The sequence below is a fragment of the Cervus canadensis genome, chromosome 17 (assembly GCF_019320065.1).
Source record: "Cervus canadensis isolate Bull #8, Minnesota chromosome 17, ASM1932006v1, whole genome shotgun sequence".
In the NCBI taxonomy this organism is placed as follows: Eukaryota; Metazoa; Chordata; class Mammalia; order Artiodactyla; family Cervidae; genus Cervus; species Cervus canadensis.
The window spans coordinates 60,037,296-60,057,179 of NC_057402.1; the positions used below are offsets into that span (position 1 = coordinate 60,037,296).

A 19,884-nucleotide genomic window follows, 5' to 3' on the forward strand; every position below is an offset into this window, starting at 1 on the left:
TGTTCCCCCCCAGTAACACTTGTCAGCCTCACTCTGTTCTCCTCTGGTAAAGTCCTTCTCCCTCCGCGTGTTGTTTCTTCCCTTGAAATTCCCATGACAGTTGAGCCTCCTCGCAGTAGCATCACCCCTTGTGCACACTTCACAGGGCACTTTTCATTCTGAATTGCAATGAGCTGCTTCCTGACTATGTACTCCTGTCCCTGCAACCCTAGCCAAGAACCCTTCTCACTGTCAGCACGCGAAGAGTTTCCAAGTGTAAGAAGTCTTCTTCATAAGCACCGTCTCAAAGCCTCTGCTCAAAAGTTTCTATTCCATCCAGTTTTGCTGATCAGCTTCTGAAGCCTTCCTCAATTACTTCTGGAAATTTGTAGTCAGTCTAAAACTGCCACCAAGTAAATTGTTTTTACTTTCAAGCAAATTCAAAGTATTAAAAAAAAATCTGGGCTTACATAATGGATTATTGAGGGGAGGAAACATGATGTACATACTGTTGTTTTCTTCACCCAAAGTTCTTTTTGGAAACTTTCAAGGCTCTTGCGACACACGGTCTGACAGCTCTGTGAGGGGATGGAATGCATTTACTCCTTCTTGTTTCCAGGCAGCTAGCACATGGCCTAAGGTGGAGCAGGTGCTCAGCCGACATTCTCTGAACTGAATTTAGTGAGTAGGAGAAAAGTGCCTATGAAAATAAAACTCCTGCTTCCTTTTCACTCTTAACTGCTCTGTCCTGAGCAAAGTCTTTTTTATTCTTCAACTTTTGGAAACAAATACAGGGAGGGCAGTATCTATTTGTCTTGAACATGGTGTATTGAGTGCCTTTGGGAGCTACAATAAAAGAAGGAACAAGAGGGAAGGGAAGGGGGAAGAGGGAGAGAAGAGAGACAGAAGATGATGCTGACAATAATGCTCAACAGAAAGCTGAGGGGAAGGTGTTAAGCATCACTGCCCAGCCTGATACGTCTCACAGCCTGAGCTCTGATGGGCAGGGCCCCCATTACCTACAGCCCTGCGGGGCCCTGGGAGCCACCGCTGTGTGAAGGGGACAGGCAGGGGCAGCCAGGCAGCTGGCCCCGGACTGAGGCCCTGCGTGGGAGCCGGGGCAGCCTGACCCAGGGGGTGCACTCTGCGTGCTCTGATGCCTCCCCTGCTCCAGAAACGGGGCTATGACTGCCAAGTTCTGGCTTCCAGCTGGAGGTTCCAGTCGGCAGTGGAGACGCTGCTGTGAAGCCTCATCATGGTGGAACTTGGCTCACCCATCCATCTCTGAGGAAGAAGAGACGGCTGGTGCCATGACTGCTCTGAACTTCTGTGCCTGTAGCCAACCTCCCTCGACCCCTGCCCCATCCCGGCCTGGCTGCAGGCCAGCCTGCTCCAGCTGGTCCTGGGGTGGCTGGCAGAGCTTGTTCTAAGCCCAGGGCCCAAGGCTTACAGTGGTCTGTGGAATCAAGGAAAAGCAAGTGGTCACTCCCAACTTTTGCTTTTACTGAGGTATACTTTTCATACAGTAAAATAAACAGATTTTAATGAACAGTTCTTTAATTTTTTGTAAAGACATAACCTTACTCTAGAGGTCCCCACTTGCCTACCCTTATCACTGAACAAATTTCTGTCACCAAAGGTTAATATTGTCTGTTCTTGAATCTCAGTTTGGTGTCTGACTTCTTATCAATGTAATATTTTGAGGTTTATCCATGTTGTAAATGTGTATCAATAATGCTGTTCTTGTTGCTGGTTTGTGTTCCATCCCGTGATTCTGTCATCAGCCCTCCTGATGATGAATATTTAGGACTTTTCCGGTTTGAAGATATGATAAACAACCTGGCTAGAAATATTTCTGTGCAGCTCTTATTGTGAGTGTGTATTTTTATTTCTCTTAGGTCAGTACCAAAGTGACGCTGCCGAGAGATGGGGTGATAGAGTAAGAAACCATCAAACTGCTTTCCAGAGCATTTCACACTCTCACCAGCAGTGTGTTAGTTTCCAGGCTGATCTCAATCCTAGTCAGATTTTGGAGTTATCAGTCTTTTCAACTTTAGACATTCTAGTGGTGTGAAGTGGTATCCCATGATGTCATTGACATTTTACTGATATGTATGATATTGACCTCCTATTTATATGTTCAGTGGTTATTTGTTTACTACCTTCTATAAAATATTTATCCAAGTCTTTTGCTTAATTTTCAAAAAAGAAATTAAGTTCTTATCATTGAGTTGTCATAGTTCTTTATATATTCTAGATACAAGTTCTTTGTCAAATATATATTATAAATATTTCATCTCCATTTGGGTCTTATCTTCTTTGTGGATCAACTGGTAAAGAATCTGCCTGAAATGTGGGAGACCTGGGTTTGATCCCTGGGTTGGGAAGATCCCCTGGAGAAGGGAAATGTTATCCACTCCAGTATTCTGGCCTGGAGAACTCCATGGACTATATAGTCCGTGGGGTCACTAATAGTCGGATATGACTGAGCGACTTTCACCTCACACTTAAGTTTTTGCCTCCTTGAAACATTCTTGCTTTCAAACATGGGCAAGAGCAAGGGCCACGTTGCTTCTAGCCTCTGGCCTCTGTGATCCAGTGGCTAGGACCCTTGGTTTCCATCCAGGTTACCCAGGTTTAATTTCTAGTCAGGGAACCAAGATCTCTCTTCAGGACTCCTCACTGCTATCCCTCTGAGATCTCTCCCACTGGACTGGTAAACTTGGGCAGTCTGGAGTTAAGTGGAGAGGATTTCCCTGGGTGGAGGGGTTTGGTGGGGAGAGAAGGCACTGCAGCAGACAGAGCATATTCTTGGCTATTGTATCTCTAGTACACAGAGATAATGAGATCCGAGAGAAAATTGCAGAAATCAGAAGGAACTCTAGAAGCTGTACCGAATCCCAGAGGGAAGGGGGAGTTCATTTGACATCAGTGGTCTGCCACAGATGATGGACTTGATTTCTCCTGAATGTCACCTTCCTTGTACTAAAGTGTTGAATAAACAAGTCCCCGTTCAAGATTATTGAGATTGAGGACAGTGAAATTCAGTTTTTGCTTTTGTTTTTAGCATGGGAAACACAGAGAGAACTTCACAGGAATAAACCCACAAGAGTAGTGTGTTGAGACCTGTCCCTGACTACTGGCTCAGAAGGCCTCTTGGCTTTGACCATTGGGACCTAGAGAGGGTGAAGCTCAGCAGAGTTCTCCAAAAGAACGCTGCCATGGGTCCATCTCAGTGCTTCAGGAGAAGGTCCACAGGCCAAACGGAAGAGGAGCTAAAGACTGTAGTGCCTTCATGGTGAGCTGTGGACAGCTTGTGGCATCTTCCTTGTCTCATCATCATCCATAACTTTCCATACGATCATTGAGCCTTGCTGCTGGTTTGCAGATCTCTTTTCTCCAAGACTTGCACTTGATTGGAAGGAAAAAGCTAGGGTGGATAAACATCTTCATCTTCCTTCTTGGGGTGTTGCAGATGAACACATGTGTATCAAGAGAGAGCCATCACTCCCTTCTTCCTGACCTTTCCTGGGTGAGCCTTGTCTCTCTGAGAGGAGAGATGGTTTAGGACAGAAGTCATTTCCTGAGAGGCACTGTAGAAAAAACAAGTCCTTTGAGTCCTTGCTTTGATTCCTGCAAGTGATGTGATTTTGTGTGAGTTACTTAACACAGATGTCATGATATATTCCTATCCATAAATCAGAAGTAATTATATCTTTACCTGTTCAGGAGAATTACTATAAGGATGAAATGAAATCATTTGGAGATGGACTGTTTTGTGGGACCCACATAGAAATCACTACCAAATCCATTCACCTATCAATCTGTCTGTCCCCCTTCTTTCTTATGTGTGTGTGTATATCCATCCATCCTTCTGTCCATCAGACTCTCCATCTCTCTACTCACCACTTAGGTCTCAACATCAGGCAGACAGCAGACTCTAGACTCTGGGATGATATATCTGCTATCTGATGGCATCACTGACTCAATGGGCACGAGTTTGAGTAAACTCCAGGAGCTGGTGACAGACAAGGAGGCCTGGCATGCTGCAGTCCACAGGATTGCAAAGAGTTGGACACGACTGAGCAACTGAACTGAACTGAACTGAATGGCATAAAACTGCCACCCACGGTCTCTTACTGAAAGTGGAAGCAATATGATTAATAAACTGTTTGGCAGGTGAAGGGAAAAGTTGCCTCAGTGGTTATCAGAGCTGGGATGTTTTAGTGGCTCTGGGGGATTTGCTGAAGCATCACATTTCAGTGCGTCTGCTGGTCTACAAATCCAGTTAACTGTGTTTCCTCTAGGTGTTGATGGCTTGGTTGAAGAATTCACTCCCAGTTGTGGAAGGAGTAGGTGGGGCAACGATTCTGTGCCTGATGTTGAATTTGGGAGAACCACGGCCAAAAAGGCCTTCATGGAAATTTTTAAAAGATGACAAACCCACAGGCACATTAAAATCACCATATAACACAACTTTTCTGCAATACTTTCAGAATTTATGCTAAAAAATAATCCTCCAAAAGAGAGCACTTATTCAGTGGCAAAGTTGGTTAATAGTTAACTGTCTCCCTCCATGTAGCACTAACGTTGCTGCAGGGGCCTGAAGCCTAAGGCTCTCCTCTCCTTGCTCTTTCTCTGTCCACATCTCTCCCCTACCTACTTGGAAATAAGCTTCTCTTCCGTGCACACCCCAGAGCTGTGTATTGTTCCTTGGAACCAGCTGTGTCTCTCTTACTCCTCTTCCCATGGGAGGTAAAACTCTTTCCTTCCAGAGTCCATCTCTTGACCTGTTTCATCTGCTGAACTGTCCTGTTTGATCTTGTGTCCTGTCAAGAGCTCCATCAAAGGACTTCTGCATCAGTTAAGGTCAGATGCTGCCCAGGAAGCGATTCTTACTCAGTCCTGATTGCCTGTTACAATCACCTGGGGGCTAAAAATATCCACCTGCCCAGGTGCCCTGCAAGCTCGAGATGGGCCTACTAAGTTCTAGAAACCTTGTCCTGTTCAGCCCTTCCGTCTTTGTGCTTAACCAACCTTGGTTTCTGCCAACAAGACGAACATGTCCAACATGAAAACGAGGTTGCATTCATTTTCATTTTCAAATTAAGGAGAAAAAATAAAGTGAGTAGAAAGAATTTTCTCATATATAAAAATTTTCCTATAAGTTTTCTTAAAACTTTCAAGTCTTTAATACTGCTTATGTGAATTAGAATATGTTGTTGTTCAGTCGCCAAGTCGTGTCCGACTCTTTGCAACCCCTTCAACTGCAGCACACTGGGCCTCCCTGTTCCTCACCATCTCCCGGAGTTTCCCCAAGTTCAGGTCCACTGAGTCAGTGATGCCATCCAACCATCTTATCCTCTGTCACCCTCTTCTCCTTCTGCCTTCAATCTTTCCCAGGATCAGGGTCTTTTCCAATGAGTTGGCTTTTCACATCAGGTGGCCAAACTTTTGGAGCTTCAGCTTCAGCATCAGTCCTTAAATTGAATATTCAGTGTTAATTTCCTTTAGGATGGACTGGTTTGATCTCTTAGCTGTTCAAGGGACTCTCAGGAGTCTTCTCCAACATCACGGTTCAAAAGCCTCAATTCTTCAGCACTCAGCCTCCTTTATGGTCCAACTCTCACACCTGTACATGACTACTGGAAAGACCATCGCCTTGACTATATGGCCCTTTGTCAGCAAAACAGTGTCTTGACTTTTTAATATGCAGTCTAAGTTTGTCATAGCTTTCCTTTCAAGAAGCAATTGTCTTCTAATTTCAAGGCTGAAATCATTATTTGCATTTATTTTAGAACCCAAGAAGAGGGATTAGAATATAGCCACGTATACTGGCTGATTTTGCTTCCATTATGTTTTACTATTTTACGTGAGATATAGAAACTCTTCATGATGTTAGAGCCCCATATGCTCAGTCAATTGAACACACTTGCAATGATGCCGACACTTGCTTCTGGATGGGACACCGGTCAGGGTCCTCTAAAGAAATAGGTCCAACAGGATGGAGGGCGGGGTGGGAACAGGGCAGGCCTAGAGATGCAGGGAAGGGTCGATCCTGCAGTTCATGTCCAAATGCCTTCCAAAGGCTGAACTCTTTCTGGCTTAAGGATGGTCAACCTATTCTTTCTTGAGGCCTCAACTGATTGGACGAGGCCCACTCACTCCAAAGATGGACATCTACTTTATTCAAAGTCTATTGATTTAAATGCTCAGTTCAGTTCAGTTGCTCAGTCGTGTCCGACTCTTTGCGACCCCATGAATCGCAGTACGCCAGGCCTCCCTGTCCATCACCAACTCCCAGAGTCTACTCAAACTCATGCCCATTGAGTCGGTGATGCCATCCAGCCATATCATTCTCTGTTATCCCCTTCTTCTCCTGCCTTCAATCTTTCCCAGCATCAGGGTCTTTTCCAATGAGTCAACTTTTTGCATGAGGTGGCCAAAGTATTGGAGTTTCAGCTTCAGCATCAGTCCTTCCAATGAACACCCAGGACTGATCTCCTTTAGGGTGGACGGGTTGGATCTCCTTGCAGTCCAAGGGACTCTCAAGAGTCTTCTACAACACCACAGTTCAAAAGCATCGATTTTTCGGTGCTCAGCTTTCCTCACAGTCCAAATCTCACATCCATACATGACCACTGGAAAAACCATAGCCTTGACCAGACGGACCTTTGTTGGCAAAGTAATATCTCTGCTTTTTAATATGCTGTCTAGGTTGGTCATAACTTTCCTTCCAAGGAGTAAGCGTCTTTTAATTTCATGACTGCAATCACCATCTGCAGTCATTTTGGAGCCCCCCAAAAAGAAAGTCTGACACTGTTTCTGCTGTCTCCCCATCTATTTCCCATGAAGTGATGGGACCAGATGCCATGATCTTAGTTTTCTGAATGTTGAGCTTTAAGCCAACTTTTTCACTCTCCTCTTTCACTTTCATCAAAGGCTCTTTAGTTCCTCTTCACTTTCTGCCTTAAGGGTGGTGTTATCTGAGTATCTGAGGTTATTGATATTTCTCCTGGCAATCTTGATTCCAGCTTGTGCTTCCTCCAGCCCAGCATTTCTCATGATGTACTCTGCATATAAGTTAAATAAGCAGGGTGACAATATACAGCCTTGACGTACTCCTTTTCCTATTTGGAACCAGTCTGTTGGTCCATGTCCAGTTCTAACTGTTGCTTCCTGACCTGCATACAGGTTTCTCAAGAGGCAGGTCAGGTGGTCTGGTATTCCCACCTCTTTCAGAATTTTCCACAGTTTATTGTGATCCACACAGTCAAAGGCTTTGGCATAGTCAATAAAGCAGAAATAGGTGTTTTTCTGGAACTCTCTCACTTTTTTGATAATCCAGTGGATGTTTGCAATTTGATCTCTGGTTCCTCTGCCTTTTCTAAAACCAGCTTGAACATCTGGAAGTTCATGGTTCACGTATTGCTGAAGCCTGGCTTGGAGAATTTTGAGCATTACTTTACTAGCATGAGAGATGAGTGCAATTGTGTGGTAGTTTAAGCATTCTTTGGGATTGCCTTTCTTAGGGGTTGGAACGAAAACTGACCTTTTCCAGTCCTGTGGCCACTGCTGAGTTTTCCAAATTTGCTGGCATATTGAGTGCAGCACTTTTACAGCATCATCTTTCAGGATTTGAAATAGCTCAACTGGAATTCCATCACTTACACTAGCTTTGTTCTTAGTGATGCTTTCTAAGGCCCACTTGACTTCACATTCCAGGATGTCTGGCTGTAGGTGAATGATCACACCATTGTGATTATCTGGGTCATGAAGATCTTTTTTGTACAGTTCTTCTGTGTATTCTTGCCACCTCTTCTTAATATCTTCTGCTTCTGTTAGGTCCATGCCATTTCTATCCGCTATCGAACCCATCTTTGCATGCAATGTTCCCTTGGTATCTCTAATTTTCTTGAAGAGATCTCTAGTCTTTCCCATTCTGTTGTTTTCCTCTATTTCTTTGCATTGATCACTGAGGAAGGCTTTCTTATCTCTCCTTGCTATCCTTTGGAGCTCTGCATTCAAATGAGAATATCTTTCCTTTTCTCCTTTGCTTTTCACTTCTCGTCTTCTCACAGCTATTTGTAAGGCCTCCTCAGACAACCATTTTGCCTTTTTGCATTTCTTTTTCATGGGGATGGTCTTGATCCCTGTCTCCTGTACAGTGTCATGAACCTCCATCCATAGTTCATCAGGCTCTAATGCTAACCTTATCTAAAAAACACCTTCACAACATCTAGACTGGTGTTTGATCAAATGTCTGGGTATCATGGCCCAACCAAGTTGACACATAAAATTACCCATCACAGATAGAACATGCGTGTGCCTCGTACATTACACTCTGAGAAACTACCTCTGAGTGGGGGAGGAGGGGGCAATGTGTGGGAAGCTGCCACCTAAGCTGTGGAGCCCAGGAGAGACCAGAAGAGCCAGAAAGGTGCTGTCGGGGAGGTGGGAAAGGAGGGTGGGCCACAGCCTTGCCTTAGAGGGGTGCTCAGCAACACCAAGGGGCTGCCTTCCCACCCACAGAAGATGGGCTGCGAGGCGCCTCCCAGGAGAGTGAAGGCAGCTCCTCCAGCATGGGGTCCTCTGGAAGTCGTCATCACACATTCGCAGGTGGTTGTTCTGTGATTTTCATCCTCATCTCACAGGTAAAGTTGCCGAAGTACAGAGTGAACCCACCACCCAGGTGCACACAGGAGCCACATGAAGATCCAGGACCAGGGTGAGGGTTCCTGCTCCAGAGTCAGAGATGCTTTCCATCTTCACTATTCAGCCTCCCTCTGCACGAGAGTGAAAAGAGCCTTAAGAACTCGAGGCTGACATGGTCGAGACCTTGGAGGAAGGAAGTAATAGCTGCATCCTTTTCTCACTCAGCCCTAGTGTCTCAGCAAAGGAAAGAGAGCTGCCTGGCCAAGCCCTAGACAAAGGCGTCCACTTCTGTGTTTGTTGGCATTAAGGGGAGGCTCATTTGTCCTGTATCACTTGACAGATTGTGGCCTCAGCAAGAAGCTACTGATTCCTCCATACCTGGTGACTCCCCATCACTGGAAATTTCCCAGCGATGGTTTCCCTTTCTTGCAGAGGTCCATTTCTTGTTCTCCAAGTCTAGACACCAGTGAGCACATCTTGGGAAGGACATGTGTGGAGGCAGCAAGCTGAGGGGAGGCTTCCTGAAGACTCAGGGAAGTGGGAGCTTGTGTCCCAGCCAGCGCAGCTTCTCTGCAAGCAGCAAGTGCCAGCAGAAGACCAAAAAATGCTCTTCACTTTAACAGACCAGTCTGTCTTATGTTTGCTCAGGGGCTCTCTTGAGTCAGCAGGCCTGGTGCTCTCTTTGACACCCACACACCCGCACAGGGAAGGGGAAATAGTCCATTGAAGTTGGTGCTCTAAAAGCTCTTGACCTTTGGCCGCCACAGAGGTTTGGATGTAATTGGGAGGGAGGGGGTGCAGCCTGGTCACCGGGATTATAGGTGCAGCCCCAGTGAGGAGTGCACCCCATGGAGTGCAGCATCATTTCCTGACAGCTTGTCAGACACTGAGGTGGGACTCTGTGACCACCCAGACCTGCTGGATCATCACCTGCCTTTCCACCAGTGATGAATTTCATGTGGAGTTTGAGAAATGCAGCTCTAAAGAAGAGCAATCCTGCTGCTTCTTCAGAAACAGGCAGTGTTGAGGGGGAGCTCAAAGCAGGCGTACATGTAGGTTTCAGGAAGCCAGGGAGCAAAGCAACACAGTCAAGTCTCCTCCATCTTCTGCCTGTGCCCTGGGGCTGCGGTCCTGCTGGGAGAAGAGCCAGGGCCCCAGGGTGGGGATGGGACACCCGCGGTGCTCAGGCGGGACCGGCGCCAGCTGGGGGTGCCCCTGACAGCCCAGTCCATCCCTCAGCCCTTCCTCTGCTTTGGGTGAAGGGTATATTTTCATTAATTTGTCAACCGTCATACACACTAAATAGCAATCTCTAAATATGCTGCTGACCTCTCCAATTGGTATCCAGATGTAATGATTAAATGACCACCACAGCAGTGCTTCAAGCGGGGGTGTTCTCAGAGGGCTCACGTGGAGACGAGGGGAAAGGTGGGGTCAGAAATGGCTGTTGGCTTGTGGCAACGCTGGTGGGGAAGAGGCTTCCACACTGGCTGCAGGCGTGTGATCCTGGGGCCGGCTGGCACTCACTAGGCTGGGCCTTAGCTTGAAGGGATGTCCCTGAGCTGACCCTGCCCTAGCCTCCTCCCTGCCCTGATGCTGTGAGTCTGCCTTCTTGAGGCCACTAGAAGGGGAACCATCGATTCTGGCAACAGTGTCTGCAGCCGGGCAGACAGGACTGCCGTCCAATCCGCAGAGGCCACGGTCCTGCTGCAACTGTTCTCGGGTGGAGGACGGGGTCTGTGGCTCTGGGAGCCTGAACCTTGGCCCCTCTCAGAGGACAAGTTATCCTGAAGGAGGACAAACAGGACTTTCAAGAGAGAGGGCCATACCCAGGGACCCCACAACTGCACCTGCCTTCTGGATTTGGTGGCCTCCCGGGAACACCAGACAGGGTCACAGGAAAGAGGCAACATGTGCCTTTCCCCTGGGTCCTGTGGTCTGGGTGATGGGATTGAGGCCATTCGGGGACTAGGGACTTGGCTACCGATGCCAGCTTCCCCAGGCAGCACAGGAGACCAGGAGGCCTGGCCACCTCCAGCGGGAGCCACGGAGCCTCAGGAGGATGTGCAGCAAGAAAGATTGTGCACCCTGGTATCTGTGCCCACGCTCCCTGTGGCCATCTTCTAGAATGCCCGGCAGTCTGCGAGAGACTCAACCCCAGCCAGTTGTGTGAGGAGAAGGCAGCCTTTCTGGACAGCCAAAGAAGAAAAATGAAAGCGTGTTTTGGCATATGCACTGTCTCAGTCATGCCCTGTCTCACACACATGCACAACCACATGAACACATATACTCCCCCATATTGGCACACTCACCACAAGTCACCCAGACAGCTACATTGAGAAACCATGCATCATCCAGTCCACACCACGTGCTTTCTGAGGCCCCCTGTGGCAGTCAGACAGTGAATGGCACTCTCGGAAGAACACAAAGGCGATGCATGGGGTCTCCAGAGGCTCTGCGCTAACCGCATATGAGACCACGAAACCGGGCCCTGTGTGCATGGAAGCTGAGGGTCTGTCTAAGGGGGTGGTTCTGGCCCTACAGGGCTCAGGCACCTTAACTGACTCAAGCTGACAGAGATGGGCAGGGGAGAATGCAGAGCAAGACCCTTCAGCCCAGAAGTGCCCCAAGGCCCTGCCCAGAGGGAGGGTGCTGAGTGCCGCGCCAGGGCTGACCTGGGTCTGCCTCCCAGGAGTTCCAGTACTCAGCTTTGAAAAAGGTGACTCCTGGGTTAGGTTCCGTGGTGGACAAATTCTGAAAACAGTAGCCACTCAACTCCCCCGACTCTTCCAGGGTCACAGGGAGTACTCAGCAGAAATGTAAAAGATTTTGTAATTAAAATGTCAGATTCCTACTGCAAAAACAACCCAAACAAGAGCCATGCAACCTTTGTGCTAGAGCCGGTCTCCCTCCTGGACCATGAAGCCCAGCTACAGCCACAAAGATGAAAATGCAGGAGTGGCCAGAACTGTCAGCAATCAGACTCCTGCCCCTTCACAGGTGAAGTCCCTCCCTTGGGCAGCCCTGGCTCCCAAACCACCCTTCTCAGCTTGGCACCTAAAATGTATATTTAGGGAAATTGGTGGTGACTTGAAAAAAATCTTCTGCTGTCTTCTTGGTTGACCTCAAATGGACACCCTATCAGGCATAACAAGGGCTCGTGTGACCCCGCAGTCTGCTGCCCCACTGGTTCCTGGCGAGGGGGTGGACATGTAGCTTGTCCTGCTCCTGGACTGCAGAGCTCAGCTTCCCCTCCAGGACTCCCCCAGTGTGTGCACTTGTGTGAAGCAGGGATTCGCTAGATGAGCATCAGGATAGCAGATGTGTTGCTCTACATTTTTCTAACAGAGCTGTCCTTTAACCAGGATTTCTAAACTGGGCCAATATTGAGATCCTGAATTCAAGGAAGGATATTGTCTTTTGCATCAGAACATCACACGTTATTACATCGTCACTATTATGGACCAGAAAAGCTAAAATAAGCTCACGTCAAGCATTCTAATCTATTTACAAGGCCCCCCCATGCCTGCCTGATTGTCACCTCCTTTGTGACCAATGGGGTCACACTGGAGCCCTTGTTATGTATGATCGTGGTGAAGAACCCACCTGCCAATGCAGGAGACTAAAAGAAACACATTCCTTCCCTCAGTTGGGAAGATCCCTTGGAGGAGGGGATGCAACCCATCCAATATTCTTGCCTGGAGAATCCCATGAGCAGAGGAGCCTGGTGGGCACTGGTCCATAGGGTTGCACAGAGTTAGACACTACTGAAGTGACTTAGTGCACATGCACACAGAATTTTTCTAAAAGGAGTTTTGTATTCATTACGGAAACTCGGAAACTTAGATTTTACCTACTCTTGAGCTTTTGAACTAAAAAGAGGGGGGAAAAGTCAAGGAAGGGTATTGTCTATTGCTTTGGAGCACCAAGCACTATTACATCGTCACTATTATGGACCAGAAAAGCTAAAATAAGCTCACTGCAAACCTTCTAATCTATTTATAAGGCCCTTCCTGCCTGCCTGATTGTCACTTCCTATTATTTCAAAGTCACCTTTGGTCTCGGTTTGTATAATACCAAGAGCTGTATAATGCCATCCTGCCCAAGAACTTTTATTTAGTTCTTGATACTGTCCAAGCAGCAGCCTCTATGAACCATGCTGACAGATTCAGTCTTCCAAAGGAGCACAGATTTAAAAGGAGCCTGAGACACAAAGGGAGAGTGCCGTCATAGCCCTTTCCTTTGTTAGAGCTGCGGGGGTAGGGTGGGGGGGTGGTCCCTACTCCCTGCCCGCCTAGTGGGCAGGCTCTGTCCCCACTGCTGTTCCCTGGCCTTTCTCTCATCCTCGCATCCCTCCTGACAGCCACAGGGCAGCGACGCTGGTCCTGGAGGATTTTTCCAAGAAGGATAGGAGCCCCACGTGCTGCCTTGACCTGTTTCCCCTCCCCCTTCCCCACCCCCCAAACATACAGGCCTGGAGAGAAGCCAGGCACCCCAAGTACCTCCACGCCCCTCCCTTCAGTGCACAGGCAGAACCCCAAGCCAAAGCTGACCCCAGGATCCTAGAGGTCGCACTGGGCCACGTGGTCTCCTCTTTCTTCTTGCCACCTGCCTGCTGACCTCACTTGAGCTGAGTCCTGTCCGAATCTCAGCCATCTGAGCCTGCAGGTCATGCAGGGCCCATGGGTCAGGGTCTCCATCGCCTCTGGCCTCCATTCCCCCACCCACATTTTCTCTCCCATCCTCTTCCCAGGGACCTAGTTTTCTTCTGATATTTTACAGAAAGGCTTATAATTTTATATTTTGCATTTAATAAGTTTTGTTTTCCTCCTTTCATTAGCACTAATTAATTTTATCTTCACAAAAACATTATCTGTGAGGTAACATGCAAGCAGGGACTCTTACCCCCATTTCACAGATTGGGACCTGAAACCAGAAAAAAAAGCAAACATGCTAAGACCACACAATGAGGAGGAGCCAGGAGCTCTAGAGTTTCAGGGGACTTCAGAGCAGCTTATATGCAAGGTTTTCCTCAGCCTGCACTGTTTTTGTCATGAATGTAATGCCCACTCATTCTGAATTCAGAATATCTTGGTTGTTACATATTTTCTCAATTGGCAGGTAATGAAAGAACAATCACTGTCTAGGGAAAGTGCACACATTTTTTGTTCCTTTTCATTCAAAAAACCTCCTTATAAAAGGTTATGAATCCCTGAGAAGGGGCAAAGTAGGGTGTATATTCTGCCACTTGTACACAAGACAATTTTCAGAGCATGTTTGCACGCCCAGTCACTCAGTCACACCTGAGTCTTTGCAGCCCTATGGACCATAACCCATTAGGTTCCTCTCTCCATGGAATTTCCCAGGCAAGAATACTGGAGTAGGTTGCCATTTCCTGCTCCAGAGGATCTTCCAGACCTAGAGATTGAACTGGCATCGCCCGTGTCTCCTGCATTGCAGGCAGATTCTTTACCACTTGAGCCATTGGGAGATCTTTCAGGGCTATACCAACATTTTTATTTGAATGTGCCAGCCTGCATTTATGACTCCATTATGACCATTTATGTCTATTTGTGACATTTATGGTAAGAGGGGTGCAATCATGATAAAATCAAACCCCACACCCACTGGGTGAGCAACCCACAAACTGGAGAACAATAATATCAAAGAAATTCTTGCACAGTTGTAAAGGTTCTAGGTGCTGGGGATCCAGCAAAGGGACTGGAAATCCCCAGGGAATCTGACTTTTAAGGACAGCGGGATTTGATTACAACACTTATGCAAGACTGGGGGAAACAGAGACTCTTGGAGGACACAAACAAAATCTCGTGTGCACCAGGACCCAGGAGAAAGGAGCAGTGACCTTATATGACTGAGGCAGACTTGCCTGTGAGTGTTTGAAGGTCTCCTGCAGAGGCGTGGGCTGGAAGCAGCCAGCTGTGGGGACAGGTCACCGGCAGCAGCGTCCTGGGAGGAGGTGTGTGTCCTTTTTTGAGGTCACCAGTGGCCCTACCATAGAGACTGCAGATTCTAGGACTGGGTCACCTCAGGCCAAACAACTAACAGGGAAGGAGCACAGCCCCACTCATTAGTAGACAATTGGATTAAAAATTTACTGAGCTTGACCCAGCCCACCAGAGCAAGACCCAGTTTTCCCCACAGCCAGTCCCTCCCATCAGGAAGCTTCCGCAAGCCTCTCATCCATCAGAAGGCACACAGAAGAAGCAAGAACTATAATGCCATTTATGACAGTATCATTAAAGTTGGGGGGAGAATATTCAAGAAAAGTAGGTTGATATAAAGAAAAGGCTGGTAGGTATGAGAAATGGAGTATTTCTTGCCATATCGGTAAGCAAGGATGTCACAGTCATCAATGAGGACGTGATCTATCATCATTTAGCCCTCCTGTGATCCAGCCACCCTCAGCCTGCAGCCACTCCCTACAGTGAGCACTGAGGAACTCATGATGTGAAGAAGTGGGCTACAGATAGCTGAGGAGCATATAAAAGGAATGATTTCTGTGAGTCCAGACTCTTGCATCTTCCCATACATAAAAAAGGGCTAAATTCCTTCACTTCAGACGTCTAGTTTTCTTTAATCCACAGAAATACTTTGCCCTGTGTGGCAAACTTCTGTATAATCTGACTCCTCCCCTTCACTTCCTTGTAGCAGTTTTCTCAGGGTCACTTGAGATGCTGTCTCCTGGGCTTGAAGCCCTAAAAATTCCCACCGAATAAAGCTTAACGCTCAACTTTTAGATTGTGACTGATTTTTTTTAAGTCAACACGTGTTCTGGGAGAGTGCTAATTGCAGAAGTAAATGATGTTTGTACAACCCAAAACTGAGCTAGGCAGTCAGGATGTTGAAGAGAGAATCACTGATGAGTGAATGAAATCCATTACAAACCATCAGGTATGAGGTGTCTCTTGCAAAGGGGTCCATGTGAGGTTAAGACAACTGTCAGGGGCTGAGAAGGTCCCTACCCTGTGATTCTTGCAGTCCATCCAAGAAGGGCCCCATGAGGACAATGCAGCCGAGAAGCCCTGGGACAGTTCTGCCAGTTGTTCCTCTCCTCCCAAGGTCCTCCTCTCCACAGGCCCCTGGGACTGCTTCTTGCAGCGGTGGCAAGACATTCAGCCCATGTCACCACATGAGAGCCACATCAAGGGGAAAACCTCTCTCTCCTGAAGGGTATGCCATTTTCACCATTATTAGGCTTTGAAATCCAAAATTCATTCTGAAGAGCTGTAGTCTTCAGAGTGATTCAAAGTTTGAATACAGATCTCCAACAGCTGTTCCAGTGGATTTCATTCATGTGGACAACTTGATGCTGCTTGGACCAGAGGAAGGACTAAAGTAAGCAGACTTACTAAAGTAAGTCTCTACCTGTACAGACCCACAGATCCTTGCCTGCAGAAGCAGGTGCAAAGAGTTACAAAGGCCCAGCCCAAAGTAGCAGAGCTGGAAGGACCAACCTGGTGAAATTCTGTGCTCCATAGTTACAGAGTACAGCCCAGAGAAGCAGCAGGTGGCCCAGGTGAGGAGATGCACAAAAATCCCAACAGAAGTTTCTTGTGCTGCCTGCTGGGTTCCCAAGTGACTGCAGCAGGTTTACAGTTTACAAAAAACAGGCTAGCTTTTAAAATTCTCCCTTTCTTGCTTTGTAACAATGAAAATATAAGGTGGCGCTTTGTTATGAGTTGACTTGCTCCCTCTCCCTATTTATGTGTAGAAGTCTTACTGCCAATACCTGAGAATCTTATCCACAGTGACCCAGGGTGATTAGTAAAGATGAGGTCACACTTGAGTTGGGCGGACTCCTCAACCAATATGACTGTTGACCTTACAAAAAATAACACCACATGAAGAGAAAGGGAAAGATAAAACTCACACAAAGGGAAGAAGACGGAGAGAGACACAGGGAGAAGATGGCTGTGGGCAGACCAAGGCCTCAGAAAGAAACAACCCTGGTCATACCTTGATCTCAGACTCCTGGCCTCCAGAACTGTGTGACTGTATCCTTCTGCTGTTTAAGCCTCCCCACCTGTGGCAGCTCCTAGGCCACAAGTATATGCTTCATATAAATTCCTTATGATACACATGAAGAAAACAATTTTTAAACTTAAAACAGAAAACAAGTACAATTAAAAAATTGCCTTTCCCACATCCTCAGAAATGCAGATGACACCACCCTAATGGCAGAGAACAAAGAGGAACTAAAGAGCCTCTTGATGAAGGTGAAAGAGGAGAGTAAAAAAGCTGGCTTAAAACTCCACACTCAAAAAATGAAGATCATGGCATCCGGTCCCATCACTTCATGGCAAATAGATGGGGAAACAATAGAAACAGTGTCAGACTTTATTTTCTTGGGCTCCAAAATCATAGCAGATGGTGACTGCAGCCATGAAATTAAAAGACACTTGCTCCTTGGAAGGAAAGCTATGACAAACCTAGACAGTGTATTAAAAAGCAGAGACATCACTTGGCCAACAAAGGTCTGTATAGTTAAAGCTATTGTTTTTCTGGTAGTCATGTACAGGTCTGAGAGTAGGACCATAAAGGAGGCTAAGCCCTGAAGAATTGATGCTTTCAAATTGTGGTGCTGGAGAAGACTCCTAAGAGTTGCTTGGACAGCAAGGAAATCAAACCAGTCAATGCTAAAGGAAATCAACCCTGACTTCATTGGAAGGACTGATGCTAAAGCTGAAGCTCCGATAGTTTGGCCACCTGATGCAAAGAGACAACTCATTGGAATAGACCCTGATACTGGGGAAGCTTGACGGCAGGAGGAGAAGGGGACAAGAGAGGATGAGATGGTTGAAAGGCATCACTGACTCGATGACATGAGTTTGAGGAAGCTCTGGGAGATAGAGAAGGACAAGGAAGCCTGGCGTGCTGCAGTCCATGGTGTCACAAAGAGTCGGACACGACTGAGCAACAAAACAACAACAGCATGACTCAAGGATACATTTCTATCATATAATCTAAAATTAAAGCAAATTTCTTTCTGAAACACCCTTGGCTGAGGAACTTTATTCTGGTATATGCTGTGCAAAAATGGATTAGACACAGTGTCTCTTTCAAGAGTTTATCCAGGGATAATTGGTGTACAATAAGCTTCACACATATAAAGTATATAAACTGTAAAATTTGTAAACCCTGAAAGTTCAGCACAACCAGGACAGTGAACAGAGCCATCTCTTCCAGAAGTTTCTTCTGTCACCTCTGTAATCCTATCCCTGTTCCCTTCCTTCCTCTCCTCCAGTCCCAAGAAACCAGTGACCTGCTTTCTATATTTTCTAGAATTTTATATAAATGGAATTATGGCATGACATTTTTATATTCGCTTCACTTCTTCCAGCATAATTATTTTGAGATGTTTTTCTACCATCAGCTTACTTGTATAAACAATTCATTCCTGTTTATTGTTGAGTAGTGGTCTACTGTATGGATATGACTTTATTCATTCATTTCTTGACAGGCATTTATAACATTTCTAGTTTTAGGCTTTCCCAAATGTACTGCTGTGAACATTTGCGTGTAAGTCTTTGCCTGGACAAAGGGTTCTTCTCTCTTGGGTAAATACCTAAGGGCGGAATGGCTGGCTCATATGGCACATGTTTAACTTTTTAGGAGATCACCAGATGACTTTACAAAATGCTATGACTTGTTATGTGTCCACCAGCAGTGCATGAGTGTTCTGGTTGCGCACACACTTACCAGTGCTTGCAGGGTCCTCTCTGTTCTCCTGTGTGTGCGATGGTGTCTCTGCACAGCGCAGGAACTTTGGTGTGAGCCATTCCCCAGAGCCTTTGGTGGAGACCCTGTGGAACCAGGATCACAGGTAAATGATGGACCTGCCTTTGCTAACGAGTGAGGGAACAGTGAAGATGGTGCTAAAAAGCGTGATGCCTTTCCTTCTGACACATAAAATAAATTCTAGGTGGATCACATCTGCATGTTAAAAATATCTCAGGATAAACAACAATGTCCTACCATATAACACAGGGAACTATATTCAGTATTCTGTAACAAACCATAATGGAAAAGAATATGAAAAAAATATATATATATAAAACTAAGTCACTTTGCAATACAGCTGAAATAACAGCATTGTAAATCAACTATACTTAAATAAATTTTTTTAATTTAAAAATTTCAGGTAAAATGTATTATTGTTTGTTCCATAGCAAAAATATGCAAGTGTGTGAAGAGAAAATGTCTGATGCTGCAACTCACGTCCTTGTCCACCTGCTCCCAGGCTCCTTCCGTCTCCCCTCTGGGCCCATGTCCTGGACTCCAGTCACTCGGGGCTGCTGACCATCCCTGGGGATACTGAGCCTTTGCACATGTCAGCAGCTTTGCCGTATGCCTCTGCCAAGAAGTGCTTCCCTGTATTATCCACCTCCAACAGCTCCTCCTCACTCTGAAGGATCCTCAGTGAATAGGTGCCTCATCCCTCAGAACCAGCTGTTGACGCCCAACCTGTGTGTTCTTACAGTACCTGTCACATTGCTTGAAATGAGCAGGATATAGGGGTTGGCCTCCATGCATCTGTGAGCCTCTGCTGGGTGTAGAATTTGCAATTTGTAGGACTGTGTTCTTGGTACCCAGCACAGAGCATGAACCATCCAGTGTGTGCCTAATAAAAGGAGGAAACATGTGCATGTGCTTAAAACATACAGGACGTTGCAGTGGGTAGCCATCCAACCCTGAGTGAGTTTAGCTCACTGTCACAGCCCTCACTATCACAAGCCTAGACGCCCTGACTGGGCACTCCCAGCTCTACTTCCCCTCAGGAAATCCATGGGTTGCTATTGCGATCCCCAGGCCCTTGACTGATTCTTCAAGACTTGTGCCTCCCTGGAGTTGGCAGCTTTGCTGTCCTGCCCCAGTGTGCTTTGATATTACTGTATACTTTTAATTAAACATTACCTAATGCCATGACATAAGAGTGGAAAAAGAGAGTGGTAGTTTCTATGAAAAACAATTCCAAAGCTTTGGAAAGACTCAGTAATTGTAAATCATGAAAATGAAAATAACGTCTCATTATGTGTGCATGGGAGAACTCTTTAAAGATAGGAGAGGGAGTAAAAATCCACAAGAATCTGCATTTAGAGTCGTGTGCAAATGTCTTTGTTTCTCACATCACTTCAAATAAGTTGAAATTGGTCTGTATAGAAACATTGTCTCTGTACAGACAATGCATTATGGCTGTGTGTGCTTTGGACAGGAAATGTGGATTGGAAA

The 19,884-nt window shown here is 46.5% G+C and overlaps 1 pseudogene; it reads left to right on the forward strand.

Annotated features, from left to right (window-relative positions):
* Positions 1–19,884, forward strand: part of LOC122454966 — a 29,604-nt pseudogene that overhangs the window by 766 nt on the left and 8,954 nt on the right.